Source organism: Rhipicephalus sanguineus, unplaced genomic scaffold (genome assembly GCF_013339695.2).
Source record: "Rhipicephalus sanguineus isolate Rsan-2018 unplaced genomic scaffold, BIME_Rsan_1.4 Seq8728, whole genome shotgun sequence".
In the NCBI taxonomy this organism is placed as follows: domain Eukaryota; kingdom Metazoa; phylum Arthropoda; class Arachnida; order Ixodida; family Ixodidae; genus Rhipicephalus; species Rhipicephalus sanguineus.
The window spans coordinates 9,611-31,386 of NW_023616184.1; the positions used below are offsets into that span (position 1 = coordinate 9,611).

General features: G+C 48.3%; 1 non-coding gene across 1 annotated transcript; it reads left to right on the top strand.

Annotated features, from left to right (window-relative positions):
• Positions 1-16,500: 16,500 nt before the first annotated feature.
• LOC119378559 (U1 spliceosomal RNA) lies at positions 16,501-16,663 on the top strand. The gene has a single exon (XR_005181024.1). It is a non-coding gene; the product is annotated as a U1 spliceosomal RNA (small nuclear RNA).
• Positions 16,664-21,776: the final 5,113 nt, after the last annotated feature.

A 21,776-nucleotide genomic window follows, 5' to 3' on the forward strand; every position in this document is an offset into this window, starting at 1 on the left:
TGCGGCCACTTCTCCTTTTTTGCCTTTCTATGCTCCCGTGATGCTTCACGTCGATTCTTGATAGCTTCCCGGATTTCCTTGTTCCACCAACTTTTTGGCTTTCGCTTTCCTTTCCAGCAAATAGTTTTCTTCTTTTTCCTTATCTGCTTCGTCATTACATGTAACAGCTCACTATACCCCTAATTCTTGCCTAGTATTTTGCCTACTTCTTCCTCTATTCTTGCGGTTGTATTTGTTACTTGTTCGTCAGTTAAATACGAGCCGCCAAACTTTGATTCTATACTCTTATTTCCAGTTTTACATCAGATTTGTAATTTAATGCATTTATGATCACTACCCACGCTGGTAATTCCTTCATCATCTATTCCCATTTCTCTCAGTTTGTGATAAGTTCATTCAGTCATGAAACAATAATCGATATTTCAATGCATGTTTCCGACTTCCCACGTAATCTGCCCATCAGATTTAGGCCCTGTGTTAACTATGTGAAGGCTACGTTTTTCGCCGAGATCTAGCAATAACTTCCCATTGGTGTCTGAATATCCATCAATGTCATGTATGTGGGCATTCATGTCCCCTAGAAGGATGATTTCGGCCCCATTACCAAATTCCTTGATATCCGTACTTATGCAGGTCACTATCTCCTGGTTCTTTTCTCCGCAGTTATCCCCCGTTCACAAGTAAGCCACCCCTAGCCACGTTTTCCTTCCACCTACTGTGCCCCAATCCCAGAGGTGCTCTGAACGAGTTTGTTTCACTCTAACCCATTTGGCTTCGCGGTGAATCATCATTCCTGCACCCACATCTTTCCTTTCTGATATGATCCTGTTGCACCCTTCCCAAACATAATTGCCAATATGTGGTGGCTCTTCCAAGTCTCTAAGGTGGGTTTCTGTAACCGCATAAACACCGGTCTGTTGTTTCTTTGGCTGCTCCTCAATTTCTAACTATTTTGCCCTTTTAATACGAAAGTCTTTTACGCCGGGGTCCACCAAGACTTTAGTGACGTATTTCCGTCACGGAAATGACGTTGAACAAATTTACACGATCAGATGGCAAAAAAGAAGTTCCGTCAACGGGCATCAAACCCACGACCGCTCGGTCCGCAACAACAGATGCCGGGCACGCTATCCACTGCGTCATGGTCACAGACTCTAGAGGCTTTACAAACGCGCCTTTTATATCTACCACACTCCCGGTCGGCGGGGTGGTGTTGCCCTCTGTGAGGGGTAAAGTAAAGTAATTCGTCATTACTGTGGCCTCCGCGATTAGCACCTGCACGCGTTACACGTCCGTCCCATTCAGCGCGTTTTCAATATAAGTTCAATTTTGTCAAATGTAATAAGTAAGTAAGTAAATAAGTAAGTAATTAAGTGTTCCTGATCCCTTTAGGCACAGGGCAGGCGCTCGCAGCGCCACAGGACAAAAAAGTTGTGCGCTCCACACGCACCCACACACACACTCACACACACGCGCGCGCGCGCGCACACGCACACACACACACACACACACACACACACACACAAGGCATTCGCTCGCAGCGCCACAGGACAAAGCTCGCGCTCCACACGCACTTCACGCGCACACACACACAGTTTCAGCTTCACTGTTAAAATTTGTGCCTGTTAGTACACCACCAGTTTCAACACCATGGGAACGTGCCCTCGGCCAAGTCAAGCCAAGTCTATCTTGTGGCGTCGTCTTTACCGTCTTGCTGTCGGCCCGTCGCTGCGCTGGACTGTGTCGAGGTGTTGTTCACCAGTCGGCACAGTTTGTCCCAGAGTTTTAGGCGGCGCTTAGCGCTCTCGGTGCGCTCGACTCGGGTGTCGACGGATCGTCTGAGATACCCAAATATTCCGCCAGGGTTAGCGTGGCATGCGCCTCTGCTCCGAGTCGCGGGCAGTCCATCATGATATGTTGGATGGTTTCCTCCGGGGCCCCGCATAGGCGGCACGACGGGTCTGCGTAGAACATTTCCCAACGCCGTTGCTGCATGGTCAGTGACTCCGTCCTCGCTTAATGCCTTAAACATCGCGAGGTGGCTACGTTAGCCCGAGCGTCTAAAAGCGTCGGCCTCGCTCATAGCATCACGCTAATCCAAACCAAAAATAGCTCTGCGACGCGCGCCTGCCTCACCTGGTTGTAACACCGCGTTCCCCGCTCACGCGATCGCCCCGAGAAAAAGCTGCGGAGGTTCATCGGTAAACCGTGAATCTTCCGTGAATTCTGCCCAGTACATCATCACCGACGTGAGATCGGGCGCGTTTATACTAAAGGTTCGATGAGAGTTTTGACGACTTGCAGCTCACTTTATTTTTACATGTACGCTGTGAATTTTCATTGTTTAGAAAACCATTGCTTTAGAAAACATCTGGCGTCTTTCGTTAAGCAGCTGGCGTCTTTTCGTTTTGCTTTAGAAACATCTGGCGTTCTTTCGTTTTGCTTTTAGAAAACATCTGGCGTCTTTCGTTGGTTTATTTCATCAATCAACGGCATTTTGAACAAAATTTTTATTGTTTAATCACGCACAGGAGAAATCTCACCAGGCACTACCTTGCAGGTAAACAATGGCTGCTAATGGGAATTAGAGACAGAAGAAGTCGGCTTTTAGCTAACACTTACACTTCTACTTCTACTAACGTTTCCTACTGGAACATGCCAATGGCTGCTAATGGGGAATGAGAGACAGAAGAATTCGGCTTTTAGTTAACGCGCACGCTGCGAATTTTTTATTGTTCAACAACGCACAAGAAAAATCTCCCACCGGCACCACCTTGGAGGTCAAGATCTGGTACTAGCGTTACGACTGGTTACGCACTACGACTACGAGGGACGAACGGGTGCCGCTTTAAGGGGCTTACACTGTTTCTAAATGTTCGTAACGTCCTACGATAAAATAAACTTTTTCTAAACACACCGCCCCTAAAATCGCGGCCGGGCTACCAGGGCGGCACGACGCGCTTTGCGTTTCCCTCTAGTCCGGCCGTGGTGTTCAATCACATTTAACATGCCGCGGGATGGCGACCAAGTTCTGCGAGCAATATGCAACGCTCTTCTGGCTATCACACCTCGTTGTGTGATTACGCTTTCACCGTTAGCTACTACAGCTACCGCAAGGGTTTGTTTAATCATTTAACATGGCCGTTAGTCGTCGGGATGGAGATGTATCACCAATCATCAAAGTGTGTGCATCCACGTAAAACGGTGCTGTAGCTGCCAGACCTCAATATACATTGTGCAAACTCTCTTATATCAATTTACAGTAAACATTCCGTTACTTCTGTAAGGGCCCGCTTTACGTTCGTGTTATTCCGATTCTTATGACGGAGGACGGAGGGATCAACCATATTTTTTCTGCCACCCTGCATATTCATGTAACTAATTGCAACACGCGCCTTCTGCCTGTTTCTTTTTCATTTTTTCTGGTGTTTCGCAATACTACCTGTCAAAGGGTTCCCCTAGTTGTTTTCTTTGTTACTAGCAACCCAGGACTCCGAAGAGCCCACGTGTACCCCCCAAAAGCTACTGCGCTTCCTGCCAGTGGCGAACCCACTTCATGACCAAGCCTCTTATCGAAGTGAATTCCGTCCAGGGTTGCCAATGGTGGCTACTTTACGCCAAATTGGCGAATTTGAGGGGCCCGTGGCGACCTAAAATTATGAATGGCGACATGGCGAATTTTTGGCGATTTTCGGCTTAGGTCTCCACTGAGTTATGCATCCTAAGCTCAGTGTCTTCCCAACGAATGAGCGGCAACATTCTCTGTATTTTTCTTGGTTTTAGACCCAAGAGTAGAATGTGCACATTACGCGTCATTCCGTATGTCCGTCCTGTAACTCGTGCGTATCTCCTCAATTCATCTAGAGGCAGGAGATACGGCAACGTCCCCCAGAGACATTCTAGCAAAATGTAAACGGCGAGGGGGCAGTGTTTGACTATAAGTTAGTAGCTTTCGGCGCTTTAAGCTTCTCTAAAGTTTCGCTTCTGAAGGGGCTGTAGGTTCCAACCATTTGTTCCGCCAAAGTTCCAACTGTTATGAATAGCTTGGCCACTTATTCACTGTTGCAGTACCCCCAATTCAGCTGGTAAAGACTCTTTTAACGCGATAGCGTTAGAGAGCTCGTGTCGCAGAAATTCCGTTGTCGGTGTCGGCACCGTTGGTTGTGAGCGAAAAATCGACCGTGAGCGAAAAATCGAGAAAGCAGCAAATAAAATAAAGAATAACAATTTCGGTTTCATTGAGGATCGAACCTGGGCCGTTCGCGTGGCAAGCAGGTGTCCTACCACGAAGCCACGAGGTTACTTGCAACAGCTTCGGAAAAAAACACTACATAATTGCTATGTAGTGGAAAGAGTCGTCTTAACGCATTTTGTTCGACAGGTGTCACGACGAAAACGAGCCCATTCGGCGATTTGAAGGCGCATTTGGGAGACCATCAAACTACGTCGAAAAAGGCCGGGATAGTGCAGCCATCGCCGCTAAAAACACACACGCTTTTTCAAACAGCTCTAACAATGGACAACTATGTCCATCTAGCGGAAAACATATCAACAAGCAAACAGCAAACGCTAGATAATGTGCTGCCATCTGTGAGGCATCGTGAGACTCTTCATGGCCTCCGAGATGGCGAGCGCGCGGCGTGTATCTTAGAGGCCATGCGACTCTTGCTTTAGATCGAAAACCTGTGCCATTCGCGCGCGCGCGTGTTGTGTGTGTGTGTGTGTGTGTGTGTGTGTGTGTGTGTGTGTGTGTGTGTGTGTGTGTGTGTGTGTAACAAAACACATTAATAAGTATGCACTTAGTGGTTGAAGTGCGCACTAGGGGCCGGATTTCGCTATTGCGTTCAACTCTTAAAGGCGAAGCTTAAGGGTCCCCCAATTTTTGGAACAGCGGAGAGAGGCGGATACGCGGCTATTTGTGCAATAAAAAATGTATTTATTGAGGCATTTTCCACTGTTCTCGGTGAGCGTGTGCAATGAAAACAATTGCTATATAACATTTTACATTGCCTACCTGTTCATTAATAACGCATCGGATTGACGCGTGTAGATATAAGGGACTGTAAAAAAGGGTCGGTGACGTCCTTTATCATATCAGTTCACACTGAAAAGGTGTAAGACTCACTAATGATCGGTTCCTGTAAGACTTCTGTCGTGTTACCTTCAATAAACCTTTTAATCCTTTTAATTCATACAAGGGTACGTAAACCTGTCTACAAACAACGGTTTCACAGTTTTCGCCCAATGTTTACCACACTTCTACCTTTGAAACGAGCGGACAGGGATGGAAGGATATCGTGAGTGTTTCATTCATTCACCCTTGCGCCACTACGCACATCTTGCGGCTAGTCGGAGAAGCAGCACCAAGCACTCCCATGGTGTAGCGGGCCATACGACTGGCATTGAGAAACGTCAATATAATTTAAGGGTCTTAGATGGTACTGTATTCTACGGGACTACACGTGAGAGAAAATTTTTATTACTAGGTATGACGCACATATCTAGAATGGCGACTTTTTTGGCGAAATTTCTAAAAAAAATGGCGACTTTTGGCGACTTTTTGCTCGTCGTTTCGCGACATTTACTCGAAAGTCAGTGGCAACCCTGATTCCGTCTCTTTGGAGACCAACCCACCAACCCACCCGTGCGCCTCGCTGTTCATTTCCATTACCTCGAAACCTTTCTCTCGACTCATTCGCCATATCTCTTTGTTTGCATCGACAACCGCTCTTTGCAGGTTGCCGTTGCGCCCTGGTACCTCCGGTACCGCGCATACTACAGTCTGCACCTGGGGGGACACTGCGCGCACGTCATCGACCCCTTTCGCAAAGGTCGTCGCTAGTCCTGATGATTGCTTGTTCCAGACGTGATTAAGCCCTCCCGCAATTACCACGAGGTTACGTCTGCGAGCTTTCGCTGTGAGTTTTTCTCTCACTTGCCTCATGACTGAACCCAGCGTATTTCCTGGCAACGTCCCCATCGAAATTCTTATCGCCTTTCACCCTCTGCTTTATTGCCTCTGCGCATAGAACTAAATTCGAATCACTGGCGATAATAACGTACTCTGACTTTCCTGCTACAGTGACCTGCACCTGGCTACTGATTTGGTGACCAGCGTGAATGAAGGCTGCTGCTTTGACCCCTCTCTCCCTGAAAAAATTACACCATCTCCCGCTAAATGGGACCATGAGGCGATGCGAAGCCGGAGCACTTGCACGATCGCGTTCCGTTGGCTTTCGTTGGGCATGCTACCGACCTTGCGTCGTAGAACACGAAGAGGAACGCTATGCGCGTCGTGTCTTCCCTCTAGTCTTGCCGTTAATTCTCACAGGGCGAGAGGGGAACGCGGTCGTCAGGCGCGCGAGGGGGGGAGCGTAGAAGAGGAGAGAGAGGGGGAGAGGACGCGCTGGCGTTTATCGCGGCGTTGCGCGGGAGAGGGGCAATGCGAAGCAGTGTTTCGGATTGCCGAGCCCGCGTTTCAGAGGGGGAGGGGAGAGCGGGAGTGGCAGTGGAGACGGGTAGAGGGAAAGGGGGAGGAGGTGTGTGGAGAGGAGGTATGTGGAGAGGGTTCGCGCATGCGCAGTAAGGGTGGTCACGCCGCACACCACCACACGTTTGAGCTCCTCTAAAGATGCTCCGCATCTAAAACTACTTCGCAAGGCGTTGCTTCGGGCTAGTTGGTAATCCATAATTACGAGATTTATAGCGCGGAACTTCTACACAAGGGACAAAGGAACACGACGAGCACAAGTGCTAACTTCCAACTAACGTTTAATATCTGCGCTCGCAAATATATACAGTGAAAGACAGAAAATAAATAAAGAACCAGCTACAGCCACTCATCTGATGCTTCCCGAGCCACTTCCCGGAAGCTGGGCCCTGTGACCATTGTACCTGCCTTTGTCACGCCTGACTCCCCTTTCGCCACTCCCGCGCGGAGGGTCGATGCGCTAATGTTTTTGGTGTCGCCTGCCTCTTCTTTGTTCACCTAGACGACCTTCGATAGACCCTCATCAGCTGACCTAAGCCTTTCTCCCATAGCCTTAGTTTTCTCAGGCTCTGTCGCCAACGTAATCTCCAGCTCTGCGACATTCATAATGAGCCCACTCTGGGCAGCCATCATTTTTTAGATGCGAAGCATCTTATGGCGGAGTTCAATCCGGTGGTGGTGGTGTGCGGCGTGACGACCCTTACTGCGCATGTGCAAACCCTCTCCACACACCTCCTCTCCACACACATCTTGTCCACTCCCTACTCTCCCCCTCCTCTCCACTTTCCCTCTCCCCTCATCCCTCTTTCCGCTTTCCCCCTCTCCTCTCCCCTCTTCCCCCTTTCCACTTTGCCCCTATCCACTCACCCTCTGAAACGCCGGCTCGACATGCCGAAACGCTGCTTTGCATCGCCTCATGATCCCCTTTAGCGGGAGATGGTGCGAGTTTTTTTTCCATTTTCGCCCTGAACTCACATTGTCTGCACTTGGCGTCAGCTTCTACTTTTCCATCCGCACAAACCTCCATTTTAAAACCTCCATTTTCAAAATTTTCTTCAAGCATACGTATGTAGGAAAGGTTGTAAAATTAGGAATAAGAATAATAAGCATCGTGCCCGCAAGACTGTAAATCTAAACTAGGTTGCAGTAACAGTCCAATGAGGATTTTGATTAAAAACGTTAGCCGCCATCCCGCCCTGCGAACGTGAATGTCCAGAGAAGCTGTATTAGACACCACACATGCTGATGTGGGAGGGTGGGGCATGTTTTAGACGCGAAGCAGCTTTTGCACTGGGCTGTGTCCGTAGTTCCATTGGCGACCGTCTGCTTTCTACCACCTAGCATAGCCATCTGAGCGCGCGCTTGCGCCAAGGAGAAGTCTTCTTCTTCTTGTTCTTCGACCGCCTTGATGAAGATACGTGCAGATCTTTAGGGGCCCGGGCTGCCGTATGCTGTCCTATTTTGGCGTAACGCAGACAGAACCATGTGTGCTGGCACGCGCTAGCGCGTTCGGGCCTGTGTAAGGGGCTGGGTAAGACGCTGTGGCCTCTCCCCCTTACACTCTCTCAGCAACCATGTGATGGCGTCGGGGAACGAGATTATGTAGACGCGCGATGAACCAACGCGTTGTATCCTAGTCAGAACGCGCTGGCACGCGCTAGCGCGTTCGGGCCTGTGTAAGGGACTGGATAAGACGCTGTGGCCTCCCAACACCCTCTAGAAAAATATGAAGGCCTTAGTTCTGTTCCCTTTCCACTCGCGCTACGTCAGCAGATGGGGCGAACGCATGAGGCGGCGACACGACGCATCCACGCGTCCCGATCGCACTGGTGCGCGTCCATCGCGCGTCTGCCGAAACTCATTCCCCGGCGTGTCTGTACAGACGTACATCTCTTCGCTGTTCAGTTGGCCGTGTTTTCTTGACTGTAAAAGGAATGTGAAAGCGACGACGCCGAGATGCCGTGCAAATGCTGTGTACCTCGATGCCGCGGTAACTACACGGGGGACACGAAGGTGCACGTCTTCAAGTTCCCGAGAGACCAATCTCTGAGGAACGCTTGGATTCGTGCTGTGCCACGGGAAAACCTCACGGTCACCGAAAATTCCAGGGTAAGTTCTTGTTTTTTCGTGTTTAGGTGTTAGTTAATTCAAATTATGTATACGTACGTGTGTAAGTGGCTCACGAGCCGCACGTTTGTATGACAGGTAACCATCGGTTTGCTGATTGAAGGTAATTTTTTTTTCTAGGTATGCGAACTTCATTTCATGGACGAGGACATTATTCGAGTCGCGACGCATACAGATCAAGCAACTGGCCGCGTAATCACAGTGCCGCTAGCTCATGTGCGCCTTCGCCCAGACGCTGTAACGTCGAAGTTCCCGAATTGTCCGAGCTACGTGTCCAGAAAGACCACGAGAAGGGAAGATCCTGACTCCAAGCGCGCGCGCATAGAGAATGCAGCCCTCCAGAAAGCCATCGCTGAATCGAACGAGGCGGTTATCACAGCACGCGAGGAGGATAAAGTCAGCAGTTTGAGCGAACTTGCCAACCACTTGAGGAGCCAAGGGATGAAGTTCTGGGATGTAATCGAAAGAAATGAAAGGCTTCTTCTCATTCACATCGTCGACGACGAAGCGCCATGGTTGCAATACTCTGTTTGCGTGAAAGGAGACTTGAGCGTGACACTACACGTCATGAAAACAGCCGTAAAAAAGCTAGGCGCAAACCTCTGCGTTCCCGAAATCGCTAACAGTAAAAGGGGTCTGGTGGAACTCCCGGAAGGCATCGAGAAGTGGGACGGTGACCTGATGTGCAAATCAGTCGCGGAAATTTGCGAGGCGGTTTGTTTACTGCTAGATCAGCTTTGCACGTCCCAAGCAGAAGACGACGCCAACTGTGTTCGATTTCTGAAGGAGCAAGTCACCTTGCACCTATCGAAAAAACAGCGCAGGCGCTACTCTGCTGATTTCATAATGTTCTGCTGCATTCTTTTCACTATATCGCCCCATGCGTACGCGTTCATGCGCAGCCATGGAAGCATCACCTTGCCGCATCCTATGACAATCAGATCAGTGTGCTCGTCTTATGCTATGAGTCCTCAACAAGAGCATGAGAGCGAAACATTCCTCAGCTATATGGCGAAAGGAATTTCTGACCTGAAAGATGACCAGCGCTTTGTCACAGTTATGGTAGATGAAATACATATGAAACCCTACTTTGACTACAAAGGGTGTAATATTACCGGCGCCGCGCTTAATAGAAATGAAGCTGCTAACTGTGCGCTCGTTTTCATGGTGCGCAGCCTGACGTGTAAATTCAAAGAAGTCGCGCACATCATGCCGGTGCACCGAGTAGAGGCAGAGTTCCTGCAAAAGACGCTTAAAGAAGTGGTTTGCGGGCTGGAAAAGATTGGGTACCGAGTTATGTGCGTCGTCAGCGACAACAACTCAGTGAAGAGAAAAGCGATGTCCCTCTTTGAATCACCTCCTCGTAACAGAATTGTGTACCAAGATCCATCAGACCGTTCAAGGCCGCTGTTCTTCGTTATAGACCCAGTGCACATTCTAAAATGCATACAAAATAACTGGATAAATCAGAAGAATGACCAAATTTGTTTCTACTTCCCGGAGATCCAAGGAGACACGCCACAATCAGAGCGAATGCAAACGGCGTCATTTGCGAGAGTCAGGGACCTTCACAGCAAAGAGTGTGACCAGCTGTTAAAATATGGCTATGGACTGTCGAGAAAAGCCTTCTACCTTTCGAATCTTGAAAGGCAGGACGTAAAGCTTGCTTTACAAATCTTCAATGATTACTTACCAGAGGCGTTACGCGCTCTTGGAGCAAAGCAGAACCTGTTCTCTTTTGAGGACACTGCTACATTCATCGATATCGTACTCAAGTGGTGGAAAATTGTAAACGTCAAAACTCCATGGAAGGGAGAAAGGCTGAGAGATCAGTTCCAACAACCAGTGCTTTCCATTGATAACGATCCAAAAATTGCCTTCTTGCACATGTTTCTGAAGTGGCTGGATGAGTGGGAAAACAAAGGTCTTGACAAGGGTACTCTGACAAAGGAGACTCACGCTGCTCTCGAACACACTACCTGTGCGCTTATTGAGCTCGCTAGGTACAGCTTCGAAGAGCTTGGAATGTCGTATGTTCTTTTTGGGAAGATACAGACCGACTGCCTTGAAGATTGCTTTGGAAAGTATAGGCAGCTGGCAGGTGCTCAATATCACATCTCCATCAGGCAGATATATGAAGTCGAAAACAAGCTGCGCCTGCAAAGTACCTTGCCTACAGTTTCCACTGACCAGCACTGGGAATATGTTCGAAAGCAAGTCGAGGCTTTGCTTCGCAGCAGCAACGTTGTTGTGACCAGCCAGGCTCTTACGAAGATGCAGGACGTCCTCCCAGTCCTCGTCTACGTTGCAGGTTATGCAGTATACGCCTCCCTTAAAAAGTTGAATTGCGCGCAATGCAGGGACTCGTTGACCGTGGACAAGGAGATCACAGTCTCTGCCACAAACGAACATTATGGTCTCGTGAAGCACCTGGACCGAGGAGGCTTAGTTTATCCATCAATGTTTGCACTAAACGCAGTTGCTCACAGCTACGTTGTGGTAGAGCAGCTCGCTACAGAGCCAGCACTGCTTATGATGCCTGAACAACGCCAGGTCGTCACGAAACACGCTACAGTTGCTGGCTAGGGAAGAGCAGTCTGACTTCGATACTTGTGAGAATGGCCACACGACTGAACTAGTGCTTAAACACGTCCTGCGGTGCAGCACCAACCTTCTGCTAAAGAACTTTTGTAGAATGCTGAACGACAACTTCTCGACTCTGCCGATAAATAAAAAAAAAGGAAAGCCACAACTGTCCAGGCCAATTAACTGCACGTATTGCTTCTAATATAGAGCAAGTACAAAAAGAAACTGAGCTTCGTAAATAAATGTTTTCCCGCTACAGTGTTCTTGCCCTCTAATTTCTTTTACATGCATGCATGATTGTTCTTGCAGAAAAAAAAAGAAAAAACACCACCTCTCTTGAACAGCGCTCCTTATTTTTTTCCAATCCGCCCCATCGTGTGACGTCACGCGGAAAGAGCTAAGGCCTTCATATTTTTCTAGAGGGTGTTGGGCCTCCCCCCTTTACACTCTCTCCGCAATCACGTGATGGCGTCGGGCAACGAGATTCTGCAGACGCGCGATGAACCCACGTGGCGTGCTCCAACAAGAGTTCGGGACGAGTAGCAGCAACTACAGTGAATTCATGGTGTGCTCCACATGCAAGGACGCGTTAACATCGGGCAAGGTGCCCGTGATGAACGGAACTTTAAGTAGACCCATGCACTGCTTCGCATCCCCACATGGTTCCCTTTAGTGGGAGATGGTGTAATTTTTTATTATTACTTTAGTGTGATGGTAGTGATAATCGCTTCGTGCTCGCTGTGCTAGAATGTCATTGGTTTCGCGACCATTTTCAGGAAGACGATTTTTTTCCTGTCGACGAGCATTGTATTCACGTTGTTCTTCTGGTGTTTTTAATTTTCGTGCTGTACCCATGGCAGTCTTAGAATGAACTGAATGAGTTGCTAGACGGGTCTCCCTTTTATATATGAAAGCGGGAAACACACCTTGGGAGAAGGAAGGGCCGTTTGGCGTCATTCGAAGCCCTCGTGCGAAATGCAAGGCAGCTGCAATCTAATCTTTACCTGAATGCGTGGGAGGGTGTTCCCATTGTTCACAGGCGCCTTATAATCCATCATAAGGTTTTTATGCTTGTTTTGTGGTTTTCTTCGTTGAAACGAATACTGAGCTCTATGCTGTACGCCTGATTGCAAAGAAACATATGCCGTTTGCCTTCAATTGTTAAAGGGCCCCTAAACTACCCAGTGGTTGAAATTTAGTTGTGGCGTTGCAGTTGTGCATAAGTCTACAGCGAACGCTCGCGGTCAGTAGTGGGGTTTGCCCAATTTCTGTGGCGCATACGCGCTGTAGCAGTTTTGTGCTGTCACAACGAAATTTTCAGACCAACGAGAGGTATACAGTTTCGCTGTTAAAAGAATAAGCGAATTTTGAGCGACGTTGTGATTGTTAAGCACGTATTTTTTCAATCGGTTGGTCGGTCGGTCGGAGAACTTTATTGAAAGGTCCTGCAAGTTTGTGGAACGGGCGAAAGGTGCTGCCTATAGGCGGCGGCTAAGAGTTCTCGAGTCCTGGCGGCTTCCTCGGCCACATGGACAGTCCAGGGTTGGTCTTCAAGGGCAGGGCTGTGCAACATCCCCCCAGTGAGCGTGGAGGCGATCTCTTGAGGTTGCATCCCCAGTGTTGGGTGTTATCCCTCGACATTCCCATAGCGCGTGTTCCAGGGTGTCTCTGGAACCACAACTCTTGCATTTATCTGTATTGTATATGTCTGGGTAAACTAGGTGTGAAATCACCGCTTTAACACGCAGCTGTTTAAGCTATTGGTAACTTGTGCTCCGTCCTGCAAATTTCCTCATTTGGGTATGCGCCACAGAAATTGGGCAATACCCACTACTGTTTACAACAGGTGCGAATGTCAAACGAAAACGAACACGTGAAAAGAGAGAGAGAAAGAAAGAAGAAGAAAGAAAGAGGAAGAGAAAAATAGAGAGAAATAAAAGGAATAAAGACAAACAAGATAAAAATACAGAAAAATATAGACAGAGAGAGAAAGAGAGGAACAAAGAAAGAGAGAGAGAGAGATAAAGAGAAAAAAGAAAGAGGAAGCTATAAAGAGAGAGAGAGAGCGAGAGAAACAAAGCGCAGAAAAAGAAAGAAATAAGGAGTACACCCCGATTGCCTGTGTTGGGTACCATTTTAGGTTTGCTTGGATTTTACCACGTACAAATTTGACTACCCTCATGCCTTCGTACGTTTTTATTGAATAAATTTTATCATAGTAACTTTCTATCACAGTAACTGGAACAATTCCATCACAGTAACTGAAAAGTAACGACGTTACTTTTTCAATGTAACTGTAAATGTAACAGGTTACTTTTGGAAAGTCTGTAACTGTAACTGAGTTGTTTTTTTTTTTTTGCTTAGGTAACTGCAACTGTAACACTGTGAATTTTTGCTGATGACGTGCCCATGACTGCTTAGATGCCTCATCAAACGCGAAAATTGGCCGTCGACCTCGGCGGCATCAACACGAGTGATGCAAAAAATCATCACGTTATGACGTCATCATGACGTCACATATCGCCAAAATTTGGGACGTCGTGATGACGTGCATGACGTGACGTCCTATGATGACGTCACATCATGACATCGTCGCTTTGCACTGCCTCCGGGATCGGCCCAAGGACCACGGAGGAACTGCAAAACCAGGTGAGGTGTAGAAAGCTTGCAATGCCTCCGATCCTGGAGGCAGTGCAAAGACACGTTAGGTTCAGAGAGCTCTTGGGGGTGGCGGGGAGGAACAATACATCGACTTAAGTAAGAGAAGGAGATGGCTTTCGCGTTCGAGTCGTCTAAGACAAATACATAAGGCGCCTCATGACATTGCATGACCCTGTGAGTTTTATTGTCTCAGTCGTATTGATCTTCTCCCGCCCTCCTCCGAAAGCTTTCTGTGCCTCACCTAGCTTTGCATTGCCTCCGTGATCGGCCCACTTTTGAAGAAGCGACGATGTCATGTGATGACGGCATCATGTGACGGCGTCACGTGATGATCATTTTTTGCATCACTCGCGTTGATGCCGCTGACGCGCGGGACGCCGACTCCGCCGACGGCCAATTTTCGCGTTTGATAAGGCATCAAAAGCTTTCGCCTTAAAGGGCCCCTCACCAGGTTTGACAATTTTGAGCTGACGAGCGCACTCCATGCACTAGGCGTTCACGATTGCGTCTGCCAAAATTTGCAACGCTACGCGCCGCGTAAATGAGTCAAATTTCAAGCTGAACGTTGCTTGCCCTTCTTCTCGCGTCCACGCGCCCAGAGAATGAGGGGATGACGTACATGAGAGAATGGCCCTACGTAGATAGTAGTGCTGTGACGTCGCTCCTCTACGTAGACGACTGTGCTCTGACGTCGCCAACAGTAGCACGTGACACTGCGATAATGATTTGACACGACGCGTAGTTTTTGTAATTTGTTGCTTGAATGGATGAATAAAACTTGAGAGCAATAATAAAACACACAAACGGAATGTGTGCGTTTTCTTTTTTTAATTTTTACTGCGAATCGCAGCGAGATTCGAGACTAATCTACCTCCGTTTCGCACGCGTTCGTGTTCTCGCGCTTTGCGCATCGTGCAGACGCCACCCTTTACAACGAAACTAATTTTCTACCGCGTTCCAGCGCTCATTAGGCTCATTATCCTCCCGCGTCTAACTAGATGTTCATGCGGCACACCGCTAGTCTCGCGTCCGTACAAATGTTGCAGCTTTCGTGCTCAGTAATAGGTTGAAAGCCAAGTCATCGGCGAGGGCGCATTCGGCATAACTTGCAGAGATGAAGCGCAAAGAACGCCGCCACAACACCGCTCGCGTCTCGGGGGCTCGGGCTGGTTCAAGCGCGTCATGCGCTCGTGACATTCTGTGCGCATGACGTGTTCATGCGTATGCGTTATGTGATCCTTCTGCTCGCGTGCCGAAGAGGGCAGGGAAGGGATTTGGCTTGCGAAGGCTACGCGGGGCGAGCGGCGAGGGTTTGCAGCTCGCCTCCTCGCATCGTGCTTTCGCGCCGCTACAAATTGTTGTTTTTCTCAGCTTCTAACCGACCGATTAGAAAAATACTTGTGGCATAATGCTCTTTATTGGGCTCGCAACAACTTGTAATGTGTAACTAAAATTCGTTAGGTCACCTGGTGAGGGGCCCTTTAATAAAGGGTTTTTTTCAGCACACCGCTCACCTTTTGATTGGTCGTGCTCAAGGAGGTTTAAAAAAATCACACCATCTCCCGCTAAAGGGGGCCATGAGGCGATGCGAAGCAGTGTTTCGGCATGTAGAGCCCGCGTTTCAGAGGGGGAGTGGTGAGGGGGAAAGGGGAGAGGGGGAGGGGAAGAGGGAGTGGAAGGGAAGGGCAGAGGGGTAGTGGAGAGCGGGATGGGAGAGAGGAAGGGGAAAGGGGGAGGAGAGAGGGCAAGTGGTGATGGGGAGAGGGGAAGTGGAGAGGGTTTGCGCGTGAGCAGAAAGGGTGGTCACGCCGCACACCACCACCACCGGATTGAACTCCGCTATAAGATGCTTCACATCTAAAAAATTCTGGAGTGGAAGCTCTCGCAACGCCTTGCCAGCAAAAGTGAAGCCAGCTTTTGCCCACCAAAGAGCTCGGAAACATGCTCTTTTCTGGTGGTGCCCACTTAGAGATCAAATGGCTTTGATCGGTTAGTGTAAATACTACGTTAATTATAAAACAAAAAATTGTTGCCGACAAAAGTAACCCTTCGAGAGGAGTACTGACGGTTGATCTCTAATAAAATTTGCCATGACTTTGAGGCTTATTCGCGAAAACTAGTAACACAAAGACACACTTGGAGCAGTATCTGACCCCTAAAAGTTGCCATATTAAACTCGTCTGGTGTGCGAGGATAACGCTCGCTTTCCTTCGCCAAACGCCGATGGGTTATCGTTCCCCTACTAAGATGGCGGACACAGCCGCCATCTTGTGGTGGGCACGGCTTCACTCTTGCGCAATAGTCACCACTCCAGCAATTTTTTGTTTATCCTCCTTGGTCGTGCTTCGCCCGCAAGCTTTGTTCAATGGTCGCCATACGAAAAAAAAAAAAAGCTGGACGATCCCTACGTCGCGTAACGTTCACCAACTTCTTTTCATCAAAACGCTCATCGGAATACTTTGCCACCTTGTTTAAATTTACAGTCTTGCGGGAACGAGGTTTTCTAATTCCGATTCATAAACGTGCAAGCCCTACCTGCACACTTGCGCTTAAATTTGCCTGTAGCACTGCATTATAAACCAGTTCCAGATGCATGTGCCCCTGGGATGGCAAGCGTGGTCGACAATTCCACGAGCATACTTACCTGGTGTCGGGCTGTCCGGTGATCAGCGCGGCCGGGGTCCCGTGCTGAGGCTAACCATTGCACTGCGGTTGGCTGACGCACGCCACTTTCCCAAACAGGGATAGATGGGGCATGTAATTTTTGGTAGTGGGGCTTGGCGTTCGCGCCAGCCCCTGCATCAATTCAAAAGAAAGAATTATTGCCAGCGCTATTTATCCAACTTCAGACGTGAGTGGCACCAGTGTCAAACGGGCAAGGCAGTACACTTCGATTAAAGTACGCTTTGCCACATAAAGAGCACGCAAGGGGAAATGCACATGTTGCGTCATATGCGTTTCTGAATGAAAAAGAAAAGGTATTTTAGGGGCGAAGCTCCTCATGCCGTGGGTCTGTCCAACCTCCGTTTGTTTGTAGCGTTGTAGTAGCCACCTAGCTCGTGAGAAGCGCGCGTTCTGGTATGCAGTAGAAGAAGACGACGACGTTGACGAGTGACTCTCGTGCGTGTTCGCCTGTGTGGCATTCTTTCTTCTTTACTGCGCGCGTTCTGGTATGCAGTAGAAGAAGAAGACGACGTTGACGAGTGAGACTCTCGTGCGTGTTCGCCTGTGTGGCATTCTTTCTTGTTTACTGCGCGCGTTCTGGTATGCAGTAAAAGAAGAAGACGACGTTGACGAGTGAGACTCTCGTGCGTGTTCGCCTTTGTGGCGTTCTTTTTTCTTTACTACGTCCCGTGTTTTCAACGACACCCGAAGACAACATTTCAAGAGTAACGCGCCATGAGGCTCCCTCTTGGCCCGCTTTCTCTTTAGCTCGGAGTCGCCAGATGGAAGACAAGGCTGCGGAACGGAGGGCACAGAAGGCGGCGGCAGCGCGCGCTCGCAGACAGAATCCTGAGGTGAGAGCCCGCGAGGCCGAAGCTGCACGTCGACGCCGCGAAGCAGATTCCGCCGTTCGAGCCCACGAAGCCGAAGCTGCTTGACAAGCTGCACGGCTGCGGCGGGAAGACCTTGCCGTTCGAGCCCGCGAGGCCGAAGCTGCTCGACAAGCTGCACGGCTGCGGCGCGAAGACCCCGCCGTTCGAGCCCGCGAGGCCGAAGCTACATGGCTGCGGCGCGAATCGGATCTTCAAAATGAGAAGGACCGTGAAGCGGCGAGAAAGCGCGCGTACCGGCACGCAGAGCCCGAGGCTGTGCGTGCACGTGAAGTGGCTGCAAAACGTATCAGGCGGGCTTTGCGGGACTTCCTTGATAACAGTTTCGGCCATAGTTGCGGTGTGTGCAACAGATTGTGCTTCTCAAACAATCTAGTCACAATATCTTCCATCAAGAAGGACCATGCTCGCGCCAATGTCATCGCCGTGCTGCAGCACGAGTTCGCTTCGCCCCAGTCATCATCATTCACCACGTGGATATGCTGTGATTTTTTTTTCATAATTCAACGTAATACAATCAGACTTTTCCTTTTTTATTCGTTTTATCTAAATCTTAAAAAACGCGCTCGCAGTCTGTAGCCATTGGCTTTCTTGTTTTGCACAGCGTACCGTAAAGTGTCACTTAGGGTCCCGAAGCGTACTCCCCGTAAGAGTACTTAACTTGCCCGACTGACACGGATATTGGCTTTCTGCCAGCGCGGCAGTAGTAAGGGTTTAGTGTCGTGCCTTCTTTCTTGTGTCCGTGTTTGCACGCCCTGTCATTTATTGCGATAGCAATTACATGGACAATCTCGGCGGTTTTTGCCATCGCCGTCATGTCCCGGATATGTATATGTATGTATATATAAATAAAATCGAGAAATAAAAATATTTCAGAAGGAAAAAAATTCCTAAGCGCTCGACCAAGGTTTCGAACTTGCGACCCCTCACTCCGCAGCTTCCTGCCTTAGACAAATACGCCATGCCTCTTTTTTTTTGTCTTTATTGCAGGGCTTCAGTTGTCAACAGTGTCAAGAAAGTACATTCTGTCTACAATTGTTTCATATGCAACAGTGATTCCATGCGAGATACCCAGTCGGGTACATCGTTCTGTATTTTTTGCAATTCAAGAAACGAAGTCAGTGACTCACGAAAGTACTCTATGGCTCGTCGAGAATCACCATCAGCGTTACGTACAGCCATTCGGGACCTCCAAATACCGTGAAGAGCCAATAACATTGTAATATCATAGGGAAATCCATCATCATTTTCAATCATCAGATACCTTATTCCCTGTGCGTCCAATGGGAAATCTTCCTTTAGTGTCCTTTGCAGGACGTCCCGGAAGAACATTCCGTCCCAGCATTCCAGAAAGACATGCTCAATGGTTTCTGGTTTGCGACATAAAAAGCAGTGGTCACCCCACGGAACGAACAATCCTTTTTCAGACAACCACGTCTTAACTGGCAAGACACCAGCCTTAAGCTTAAAGGGACACTAAAGAGCAAAACGATTTTTCTCGCATTAGTAAAGTAGTCCTCCACGATACCAAAAACAGCACGCTTGCTGCGAGAAGACGCTTAATAAGCGAGAAAACGCGAAAAAAGAAAATACAGGTGGCGACGACACCTTGGAATTCCCGCACCATTTGCCATGACGTCACATATTTTTGACGGCGCCTGCTTGGGCCTACGCAGAGCCGTATATTCCCTTTGGGAGAGTTCGGCGCTCTTTTGATCTCGCCGCCAGTCTGGCAACAGCGCGCTTCCGCGCCGCCGACGCCATTTCGTGCCGAGGTTTCTCGTGATGCTGTACCCGTGACGTCGCTGTCGGCATTTATGCTTCCTCTGTGACCGACCTGGTGTGTCTTTGCTGCTGATCGTGCACGTGTCGGCTGCGTGGAACATCGTGGACCTGCATGGACGTCGCAATGGGGGCTTGCAGCGCGGTCGCTGAAGAAACGGTTCGCCAGAGACGGAGCGTTGCGGGCGCACGCCAACGCGAAATTACAGTGCCGCGGCACAAAATGGTGGACAGCGCCGCGCCGCCGCTAAATTTGGATGGTTGTTGGCTCCGCCCCTCCGCCGAACTCTCCGAAGGAATATACGGCTCTGGGCCTACGTAGTTCCTAATCGTTTAAATCGAAGTACATTGTCCTCTGAGGGGGCCAGAGACTTGACATAACGAGTTTGTGGAAATTTCGTCGAGCCAGTGGCGCCAAAATACGTTAAATGCTCTTTGAAACCTTTTACGTCACGAATGACAAAGTTCGGCGCGAAATTTAAAAATGAAACTTTGAACTTGGTTTTTTCCTCTAATTATAAACCTATGGTGGTGAAATGAACTACACAAGAGTTCTCCGAGCACACTTTATCAATCTGAACCAATTAATTGTTTCTCTTTAGTGTCCCTTTAAAGAAGAACGTTTTAACCCCCGGACGCACAGGCATGCTTCTTACGCGTTTTAATACTTTGCTCCATGTTCCACCACAGTACTGAAAGCGGTAAAATGGCATGGGGATGACAACATCACATAAATCTTTATATAACTTTTTACGGGAAACAGTGCCTAAATATTCAATAGAAAATCGTGCCTTGAGGAAGCGAAATGACACGATAACCTCTTTAAAGTAACCTTTTGTTCGACCTTTCAGTCTAACAGGTGACACGGCGAACTCAGGCAAAGCACTGGCCAAACGCACTTCGCAGACCGTGCGCAAAAACGGGTCTTGAACGTCACGAAGTTACAAGAAGCGATTTACGAGCTGTCGCAGAAACAAATGCGACAAACCCAAACCACCGTCACGCACTCGTCGAAAAAGATTCGTCCTAGCAGCCTTCTCCCATGTGGAACCCCAAATAAATACGGCAAAAATACGATGAAGTTTTTGAAGATTGATTCGAGAGCAATGAAGTACTTGCAACACGTACCACAACGAATGGTTTGTTTGTATGCACCAACTGACATTGCTGAGCGCCTAGACTTTTTCTACCGTGTAAGTGATTATTGTAACACTGACCGCATTCTTATCCTCATCGGCGATTTTAATTGCGTTTGTTCGGCACGGGACAAAACGAGTTCTACCCCATATCGCGAGGCGAGTACAATTAAGTTATCAGATATGATAAATGTTTATGCCCTTGAGGATGTAGGTGAAAGTATTTTCAATGGCCATCGCGTTCATTTCACGCATTTTCAGGGACTAAGTCACTCTCGCCTTGATCGCGCCTACGTGTCGCTTGATATTGTACCTTTGTGTACAGATTATTCTGTAACTCCCCTGTGTTTCACTGATCATTGTTTGGTTATGTTTACTATTTGGTGCAGAAAAGAAGGAAAGGAAAGTTTAATTGGGATTTATGAAAAATGAATAACAAACTCCTTGATGACGACGTTTTCCAAACATTAATACAAGAGAGCATAGAAGAGTTTAATGACGACAATACTCGAGAACTGGTCCAAAGTGGGAAACATTTAAGGAAAAAATGAAAATGAAAGCTATAGAAAAGTGCACTATTCTTAAGCATGAAAGACGTATAAATGAGCACGTGTTACGTTCAAACTTGCAGGTACTTCTAGAGGAAGAGAGCCGAATGCCGGGAAACTTTAAGGAAGACATTCGTGTTGTTAAAGAAAAATTGGAACTGTTAGACATGGAGACATATCATGGAGCAATAATCAGGGCCCCAGCGGAAAGAATGGTAACTGCTGAGAGACCGACGCAACGCGCTCTGGGTATGGAAAAGCCAGCGTAATTAAATAACACAGATTGTGTACAATGGTGCTCTAACAAATGCAAGGGATGATATTGCGCAGGCTTTTTTACGAGTATTACAGCAAGCTGTTTTGCAATAGGGTCCTGTAGATCGTGACCACTTTACAAAAGAATTTTTTGTCGTCCATGCCGCAGTTAGCTGATGAAACTAAAGATAGATTGGAACTCCTATCTCGGTGGGTGAGGGACAGAAAAACAATTCATCAGCTCAATTGCGGAAAGTCGCCTGGACCGGACGATCCAAGTGCGGCTTTTTACAAGAAGTTCAAGCTCGAATTATCCCCAATTTTGGCGCACCTTTTCAACGAAGCATATGAGGTGAAATCTCGGCCTACGTCATTTCTGTCCTCCCATACTATTCTCATTCCTAAAACAGATGACTCAATCAACTTGCGACAGGTTTCCGCTTATCGACCCATCAGTCTAACCATGTAGATTACAAAATCTTTATGAAAATAATTGCACGTAGGTTGCAGGGCGTAATAAAAGAAATTGTAGGTCCGCATCAAGCATGTGGGATAAAGGGGAGGAGCATCTTCACGAATATTGTCACCAGGCTAACTGATTGATGGGAGAAGACACAGGGCAAAGATTAAAATAGGA